The sequence below is a fragment of the Odontomachus brunneus genome, unplaced genomic scaffold (assembly GCF_010583005.1).
Source record: "Odontomachus brunneus isolate Ranch 3 - 2012 unplaced genomic scaffold, Obru_v1 Obru_scaffold_099, whole genome shotgun sequence".
In the NCBI taxonomy this organism is placed as follows: Eukaryota; Metazoa; Arthropoda; class Insecta; order Hymenoptera; family Formicidae; genus Odontomachus; species Odontomachus brunneus.
The window spans coordinates 71,032-80,940 of record NW_022639549.1 but is presented as its reverse complement, the minus strand read 5'-3'; positions in this window follow the sequence as shown (position 1 = coordinate 80,940).

Sequence of the window (9,909 nt, the reverse complement as noted above, 5' to 3'; positions counted from 1 at the left end):
CACGATAATGTAAAGTTTTGTGCAGCAACAAACTTATGGAAAGTAACACTCAGATTTTCATATTACATTTTACAGAACACATAGTTTTGTGTAAATTTGCTTCCGATCTAATAATAAAATTCTAATCTAAGTTCTAGTTGAATAATAAAATCTAATAATAAAGAATTGCTGCAAAATTTATGTATCTATCTAGGATGCATGACCATAAAGAATGCTCAATCCTAGTTCGCAATGTTCGCTATTAACGTCACATATGTGTGACAGTGATAACATGTCTTTCTATATTCATATGAACACTATTTTACACAATTACTTAAATATGGAATACAATGTGGGGAGAGTTCCCTCAATCAACCATGGCAGCGAATGTGTCGAATGTTATCGCAATGAATTGATTCGTCGTATACGCAGTGTTATTGCGCTATTTAACGGTATCTCGCATCGTTCAAAATTCACCGTTATTGAACCTGAGCGTGGGAAAATCATACGGGAAAGAAAATGAATGTTGCATTATCATGTTCTGATTATCCTAGAATAAACGTGGACAATGGTAGAAAATTCACAAAACCATTACAAAAGAAATGTATCTTTCGGGAAGGTAGAAATTTCATCTTATCCCGAGTGTGCCTATTACCCTTTTCTGTTAACTTAACTTGATATATAGAGAAAAGAAAGACCCAAACTATGACTAAGAGGATCGTAGAAACAACAACAGAAACTTCCCAAAAAATTTTTCTTTTCAATAAATCTGACCGGTGCGACCTTGTAACTCTTAAGAACTGTTATTGTTATTGTTACGTTCCTTCCGCAGGTCAAATAGAAAACCAACGGAGGTTCTTAAACGAGTACGTCGAAGGTCAACTGATGATGGAAACTTTATGAACGTTTTACGAATTAATTTCTGAAGCAAATATACTATATAGAATTAATTTTTATATTATACATAATAATAATGTAAATTTTTTGTTGTATTGATGCAGGAACAACAAATTTACCTAAACTGTTACATTCAAATTTTCGTGTTTTATTTTATACGAAATAAGTAATCATTCTTTTCGTTAGCCTATGTAATAAATATGTATACGAAATGATCACTAAATTTACAATTATGCAGAAGAGCAAATTTACGAGAAGTTACACTCAGATTTTTATATTACATTTTGTGTGACACAATGCGTTTTGAGTAAATTTCGATAATTTGTTAGAAACTTCAAGATTCCTTTCACGCTTTTTTCTATTTCTCATTTGATAAATATGAGTGCCAGCACTCGTAAGTAAGTGCAATTTCTACAATATTTAACTGATAAAATTACTGCCAAGTTTATATAGAATTGTTTCTATCTAAATCCTTAGGATCCTTTAGGAAAGTGGGAAAGGAAAATACGCATCGTCTAACATCCTGCATACCTTAATGCTCTAAGTAATGCCATACCCAGCAAACGACGAAAGTCGACCATAACGTAGGATGAATTCCTAAAAAGGAAGATTGTACGACATCCGTTATGGTTGTTTTCATAAGACTCCGACCGGCGAGTCCAATATTCAGCGAATCCCAAAGCGCCGCGCGCCTTAATTAGCACATAATCGACTCGTTCCGTTGACCGTTTAATCGCAGAACGAGCTCGTTAAAGTCGCGCGGAGTACATAAAATGCGCGGCGCGTAAAAACAGCGAGAAATACTTCATCGTATCTGGGACTCTACTCTGGACGCGTATCAATCCCTGGACATGCCTTTCCGATTCTCAAGCTGACAGCATGTTATATGTGACGCTCACAAAAGAGAAGCGAAACTTCGAATTAAAAGGACATATTTAACGCATGCCAAGTGTTCAGAATAGGATAGGGTCGCTAAATGACACGAGATGGTTCGACGGACAGACGAAGGAGATGATGTATTATATGTGTGCGACGTAGAAAGTTGCTTACACGGCGGCACAGGAAACGTCGGAAATGATTAACCAGTTTTGGTTCTAAATTACTTCGTCATTATTGTCATTGTGAGCCTTTCTTCCGCAAAGATCACTCGACTTCTCAAGAAGCAGAAAAAGACACCGAAGGTGGCGGATCGAATCGATGGCGGATGCGAAATTAACGTCTCACCGTGTAACTTTCCCACTGTAAGCGGTGCGAGAAAAGCGATGTGCAGAGGACGAGCGAGAGCGAGGGAGCAAGACGACATGGGCCCTACGTCGCGTCGAATTGAAAGAAAGAGACCCTAAAAAACTGGTTCTTTCTTTCCCCTCGTTGGTCGGGGCCGCACCTGGTCCGCTAGTCTGAGGTTCTTTACGAGCCAAAGGAGAGAAAGAGAGAAAGAGACCTTCGATCGGGTCTTAAATTTCTTCGACGGGACGCAACGGCGAGTTCAGTCGGAAATTAATCGGTGATTAGTCGGAACGATAACGTTTTTCGTTCATTTGATGATATTAATGCTCAGGTAGTCACGGGAATCTTCCGAGGTCGTGACCTTGCGTTGTATTCTCGCGTGCTTCCCTTTCTCTTTCTTCTCGCGGAACCACGCACACACTGTCCCCTTTCCTTTGATCTTCCGTGGGTGCCCGCGGAAAAGGATCACTGCGCCTTTCGATTTCGCTCGATTTCAATTTGATATGTGCAGCACAACGAGAGCCGACAGTCTTGGTTAATTAGCTTTGATTGGCGGTTTCCCGTCGTCTCTGTAGATCGTTATCCCCGGCGCCGCCCGGCGATGAGAACGACCACAATTAATTTGTCATTATAATTGAAACGTACAGCGTGTAACGTAATTTCGCCTAGTGGAGTAATCGGCATGAATGGCACAACCATAAGACACGCTGGGTTAAGTAAGGTGTTGTAAAAATCATGAATAAAAATTAGTATAAATAAGCACAACAATAATATAGGTCGCATAACGTAGAGAAGGCCAATAAGAACTATCGAGAATCTTAGTGCTTCAATTTAAGAACCTGAAACTTTAATTTTCAGAGAAATAATAATCTCTAACAGCAAATCAGAGGGATTTCTCGGACTTAACATACGCGATTATTTGTATTCCATAATTGTATTTAACTAAACAAAAATTATTTGTATCTATACTAATAAAAGAAATAGAAAATAAAATAAATATAGTAATAAAAATATATAAATGTCAGTATAATAAAATAAATAAGAAATAAAGTATATAATAAATAATGAAATAAATAATTTTCCTAGTGAGCCTGTTTATACAGTTTGTTCATTTCTACATTCATTATTCAATTTAACATAATGTCTATGGACTTCAATTCGAATTAAATTGGTTATTTTATAAAATATAATTATGTATTTAGTAATTATGCATTTTATAAATATATGTATTGTCCATATTTCCTTATTTCTTCTCTTACTATTGCTGTTAATGAGAGTTTCACGACTTTTATTTTGACGTTTTTAAAATGTCTAACAATTTTTAAAATAAAAACGAAATAAATAACTTTATACACATGATATGAGAAATCAGCTCAAATAATATTTGTTAAATTGTTAAATAGTCATTTTTTTCGTTTTTTTATGTTCTCGAATTTTTTTTCATACTCAATATTATATTTTATCAAAATAACCTATGACATCTTTTAAGTCGATATTTGAAAACTATTTTGGAATTTTTTTAAGTGAAAAAAAATCAATAGCTTCTACGCAGCAAGCATTTTAGTGATTGGAGTCTCAAACGGCCCAGTGTGCCAGCTATGTGAATTGTGATGAAGTGTTCTAGCTAAGGGTTAAACACTAATGTAATGTGAATGATAATAACCTTATATGCATTTCATCATCACCATTTTGTTGATATATAAAATATGGTTAGAGCCACAACTGACTATAATTTTAGTTAAATCAGTCATTTTTTTTCTCTCAATGAGCCGAACGAGCGGAGTGTATAATATACAACTACCATCTCCATCAGCACAGCCCGGATGATCGTCTAACAGTTACGGCGAAATAAAATTGAATTCGCGTTGCATAAGGTTCGCACGCGGGAAGTAATTACCGGCGTGAACGGAGCCCCCTTCGTTTGATGAGCTTGCAACCGTTTCCTTCCGGCATATCGATGCCGGGGCGGAGGCGGTATCGCGGGACGCGGCGCTAAACGCGAAAAGCATCGCTGCGGCACGCGATTCGAGTTTCAAAAAGAAGGCAAGCAAGTAACGAGGAACAGCGGGGGATGCAAGGAGCGAGGCGGTTTTTCATCGCGAGGAATATGCTAATGACACGTCGCGCAACTGACAATCTTGACGGTTAATCTCGCGTGATTATTCCTAATTATGCAAATGGCAGTACTTTGTGATCATTCCGGAGCAACTATATCCGGGCACGAGATCGTGATGCCCTCGTAAGCACTTTTGATGAAAGGTTATTTTTAATGATATCGCTCATAATCATACGCTCAAGTTTGCAGGAGAAGACCGAGGGGTGCGCCTAGAATTCGGAACTAGTTGGACCCTCAACAGGACCCCCCCGTAGAACTGGACCTGAAATAACGAGGGAAATAGAGACGAAAGGCGCAAGAAATTTATTTTTTCTCTTTCTTTTTTATGTGCGTTGTCCTTGTTTGTTTTTTTCCGAGGTGCCTCCTAATTCTTCATCAGCCAGGATCTGCTGTGCGTTACAAACGAGCGGCGACTTTCTGAGACACTTTTGAACCTTCCCGGGCATGACTGTGCGTTGCAACGAAGCGAGCGGTCAGTGTGCATATATGCACACTGAAGCTTTTAGCATAGATATTTTTAGCATTAATGTTTTTGCGTATTTTATCCTACGCGCACGTGTGCGCTTAGCGCGCACGTCCGCCATTATACTTGCGGAATATGCAAAAAGGTCTCTGGGAACTATGCGTGGTCTTGCAAATTACCAACGCACGGTGTTGTTCGCAAAGCGGTTGCGGGCTCGCGATTGAATGAGCCATAAAGCGGGCTAACGGTCGTCGATTCGTCGCAACGACGCCAGAATTCGTTTCCGCTCAGAGGCGAAAGGGGAAAATGCGAGGAATTCGGGAGACGACGAGAGAAAAAGATAGTTGACCTGACTCGACTTATAGTCATTTTTGGTCCCGACTATATTTCCGGTTGTTTCGAACACAAAAATGATAGTAGCAAAATACATATAAGATTATTAGAATTTAATCTATAAATTTTTTTAATTTCTCAATTTTATAAATTTTTTATAAATTTAACTTATAAGTTTATAAATTTAATAATTGAGAAGGAGTAGTTTTCTTAGACATAATTTATAGTAATTATTTCTCCATGTGATTATAATTACCAAACATTTTTTCCTCGAGGAAGATGAGTTTATTCTCGTACAGTTTAAAAATTAAGAAAAATTGATAAAGACTCATAAAAATTCATAAGAAGTATTACAAAATAAATATCTTTATAATTATTTTTGTTTTATCTGCAGCGACTGCATTGTAGAATTTCAGAACGTAAATGCATACGTTTTTGCAAGTGGTGCTCGTGAATATACATATAATAGTTATCAACAATGGTATCGAGCCGTCGTAACGTAGGTATTGATATGTTCTTCCTTCCTAAGTGAATACATTACTGTCAGAAATTAAGTAAACGAGGCCGCGTTTAATTGTGGAGTCATGCCTTCGCGCGTGGGGATACGTGTGGCATCCCGGAAATATAGAGTTTAGGTGCAGTCAGCGAATCTCCTAGTGCCGACTTGCGCGTAACCGACGTCGTTATCTGCAGATCGTCGTAGTTGCTTTCGGGATCACGCGAAAATGATACGCGATGAATGAAAGAGCCTGTCACATATATGTGAGTCTGTCGAATTGCACGAACGAGGAGACAGGGACGTGAGTTCGAGGGGGACGCAGAGTGGGCTTGGGAAAATTCAAGTATGTGCACAAGTGGAAACAAATGACAATATGTGTAATATAAGTAGCGAATATAAACATAAAATATAAAACAAATAATATATGAAAAATATGCAAATGCAAATACACGGAGATGCAACGTATAAGGTGAAATCGTCAGGACTAGTCTCCGCGTAGAAACTGGTTTTCGGTAAGTGTTCTGTATCCTTTTGTATCAAGGCGAATGCTAATGCAGCACTGTGCGTGTGCGTTATCGCGAATCACGAGTGTCTCGTAGTTGCACAAGCGAGCGGATGGAAGATACGTGTCGCTTCGATTACGGCTCTCAGAACGAGCCGATTTCCGCACGGTATGTGACATCAAATAATCCTATGATTCACCTACATGGCAAGGTGTGCGAAAGAGAGAGAGGGGGGAGGGAGCAAAAGGTAGAAAAAGAGACTGTCGTGCTCCAGATTAGTCGGGTCCAGAGAAGTCGGGTCAATATCCTCATCGAGGATCCTGTCTCCCCTCATTCTACTTTCAGGATTGCCGGTGCGATGTCGGTGCCATTGCCGGTGAAATGTCGGTGCCATTGCCGGTGAACGTCAATTCATCGGTGGGAAATCGGATATTTTCGGGTATATGGTTCGCGCCAACTTCACGAGCGGTTGACTCACCGCAAAGTAAACAGATCTCGTAGCGCCGAGCTGCGAGAATTGATCTGCGTATGAGAAATTCCCGTCTGCATTCATGCTCCTGATGTTTTTTTGCTCGATAAAATCACGGTCACTGTGCGAGATTATAAAGGAGTCGAGGGAACGTTCGCAAAAGGGTTAGGTAAGTTTGCAGAAGTACTTTATTCACGCATTTATCGTGAGAGAACAGTGTTGGACATTAAAATCGGTGAAAATCTCCTCCAATTAAAATAATCGGCAAATCAATAATCGAAATCAGACATGTAAGAATGTCAATTAAATTTCTGTCAATTTAATAATTGATATATTGAGCCAATATGTTTCAAATCAACTAATTGACGATTGACTCGAGCAAAATTAATCAAAGAATGTTTAATTGACAATTGATTTCCACGAATTCAATTAAAGAACGTTCAATTAACGATTGATATGTGATATTAACGATAATATTGATACCGGTATATTTTCTTTCAATTTTCATAGTCAAGGGAAGAGGATTTGTTTTATAATTATATATTCCTTAACCACGCACATTCATCTATTCCTCATTTCCAGTTATTAATATCTCTATAATCCCTATAATTAGATATTCTCTCCTTAATGGAATTTACAATATTATCCTCAATTCATTGATGAAATCAATTATTGATCAAACTTTGATGTGATTGATCATATATCGATTAATAATTCATTTGATCAATCGATGAAATTATTTGTGATTTTATATATGATGATTGATTAAATCAGTCGATTGATTACTTTAGTCCAAAGGAATTTCAATCTATTAGTGACTGGTACTGTGAGAGAAACGAAGTGTGTACACAGAAAAATATTCCACTGTTAAGAAAAGCAATTACTCAGTTTACTTTTCTCCTTTTAATTTAGTTATCTTCTATAAAGAATATTTTCCTGATAACAGTCTTAAAATATACTCATTATAAATTTCATAAAAGTTCATTATCATGTATTCTCTTGAAAGAAAAACTTATTTTCTTTACAAGAATATTATACAACTTTATCAAAGAAAAATGTTGATTGTATGTAGTGGACAAATCAAATTTTTCTTTTCATTTAATATGTTCGACTAAAATACTAAGCTCGACTAGAATACAGAATATATTTTGAAAATTAATAAACTTGTGACAAATTTGTGATAGATTTATGAACATATAAACTTATAACATATCTGAAACAAGTAACATGTTTACTTGATTGCAGTATGTATTTTTCTGTATGTGAAGAGGAAGAGAGACCACTAAAACAAATCGACAGAAATATCTGAAGTACCGTAACTTTCTCCCCTCCGCTAATGAAATATTCCGCTTGTTCTATCTTTTTTACACAGTCAATAGCAAAAATTAGTTGACAGAGAAGTTTGAGAACGGCTCTTCACGCAGCCACGACAAATGGTCCTCCTCTTAGCACATAAAATTCACATGTGAAAATAAGTCAATCAGGATTAAACGTGAGAGTGTAATTATAGAGTCCAATTATCGGGCTTAATTATAGTAGAAATTATTGAAACGACACGTGCGATGAAACTCGCTTCTGGGATAAACGACGAGTCTGAGAATATCATTTTCTTTCCTAAAAGTATTATTCCTTTTTCGCTCGCGAACGCGTTTCCGACTCCTCGAACAAGTCCGACGAGGTCCTCGCGAACGCGGAAACGGAGCCGCTCGCTAAACGAGGTGCAATAAATCAATGGCCCGTACGCGAGCACCGTTCGTCTCGTGATTGATAGTTACGATTTGACGATACACCGTTGAGTCCGATACACGTAAATCCGTTCATTTTGGCATCGAGAACCGGCTGAGTGCTTAGGTCATCATTATTCGAAGAAGTACGTGTGATGCGGCTTGGAAAACGATGTGATCCACTGTCGTAGATCGTGCCGTGATTTATTACAAGCGAGCCGTCCGTTGTCCCAACTATGTACTGCTTGGGATAAAATTACATTTTCGGGGGATTAAGAAGAAATCGGACTAAAGTCTGACCACAGACATTTGACGTTTCTTTCATATCTGTTTTGTCCATTGTGTATTCTGAATGTCCAAATGGAATGGAATTTCGCTCGAATGAAAGTTTTAATCTAAATCGTGAAATGTTTTGTGCCGATTAGTGGCGTAGCCAGAAAAAAGTTTCGGGGAGGGCTGTACTTTTTATTTTTGACGAGCAAAAAAAAGGTCATTTGAAAAAGTTTTTCTTACACTTAGCGTAAACCAGAACATTAATTTCGGGAGGGGCTGCAGTCCCTTCAGCCCCCCCTCTGACTACGTCACTGGCGTACCGAAATTTATTTCCGTCTCCTTTGCAACCTTTCGGGTCCTTTTGACCTTTTGTAATAGTGTTTTGGAAAACTTCAGGTCTTTAGAAAATCTTCAGAAAACAGGAAAAGGAGAAGTTAGATGCTCGAACCAACAACGGGCAGTTCTCAAGACAAATTTTTAAGACGATTATTTGACTAAGCAGGGGTTATCTTTCAAGTAGGAGAAACCGGGATAAGTCGGCAAAATTGATTATTTCTACTGTTCTTTAACAGATTTCGAAATCAAGTAAGCAAAGATTTCAAATTTATTTTTGACATGTTTAAAAACCTTGCTTGCTTAATTCTGTAACTTATTAGAAAATAATAGCCTCTACTCACAGGAAAGGCGAACAAACATCACGGAAGAACAAAGAAAAAGATGTACTTTAAGAATGATATATGATCTCCTTTAAACGACTTATTCCCTCCTAGATATACTATATTTTTCCTCATCGAGACACAAATAAAACTGAGAATTCATCTCGATACATGATTAGGCAGAGCTTGGGCGAGAACAAAGGAAAGGAAAAAATTTGGGAATCACTGAAACTTAGACTATTGTAGTCCACTAAAGCTAAAACCGACTCAGTTGGCGAATTTACCAGTCTTCATCCGAACCAATGAAGTATCGCGGACTTTTCCTCCCCGCAAATCTCTTTTTAAGAATAGCGGCGACTATGGAGACTAGATCAGTATAGAGACCATTATGAATGGCGACTCTGTCTGTTACCTAGAAATCTTCAAAAGGTTTCCTTCCTCGCCCAAACGGACATTTTTAACGGATGGACATTCTAGCAAGGTCAAGCAACAAATGGCCGTATCAAATACTATAAACATGAAGTAAGAAAAAAGAGAAAGACAGAAGAAGTGTTCACTTCTCGCAAGTACAGAAAGAAAGAGAGAAAGAGAGAAGTTTCCTTATCTACAAATTTGATAACTGTATCCGGTCTTATCCTAACGCAAATAAAAGGAAATACAGGGATGGTCGAAACATTGAATGTGTGTGCACAGTCGAAACATTAAAGTGCGGCTAGAGTGGAAACCTTGGCGGTAACGTACAGACGGTATTGAAATAAATAAACATATAT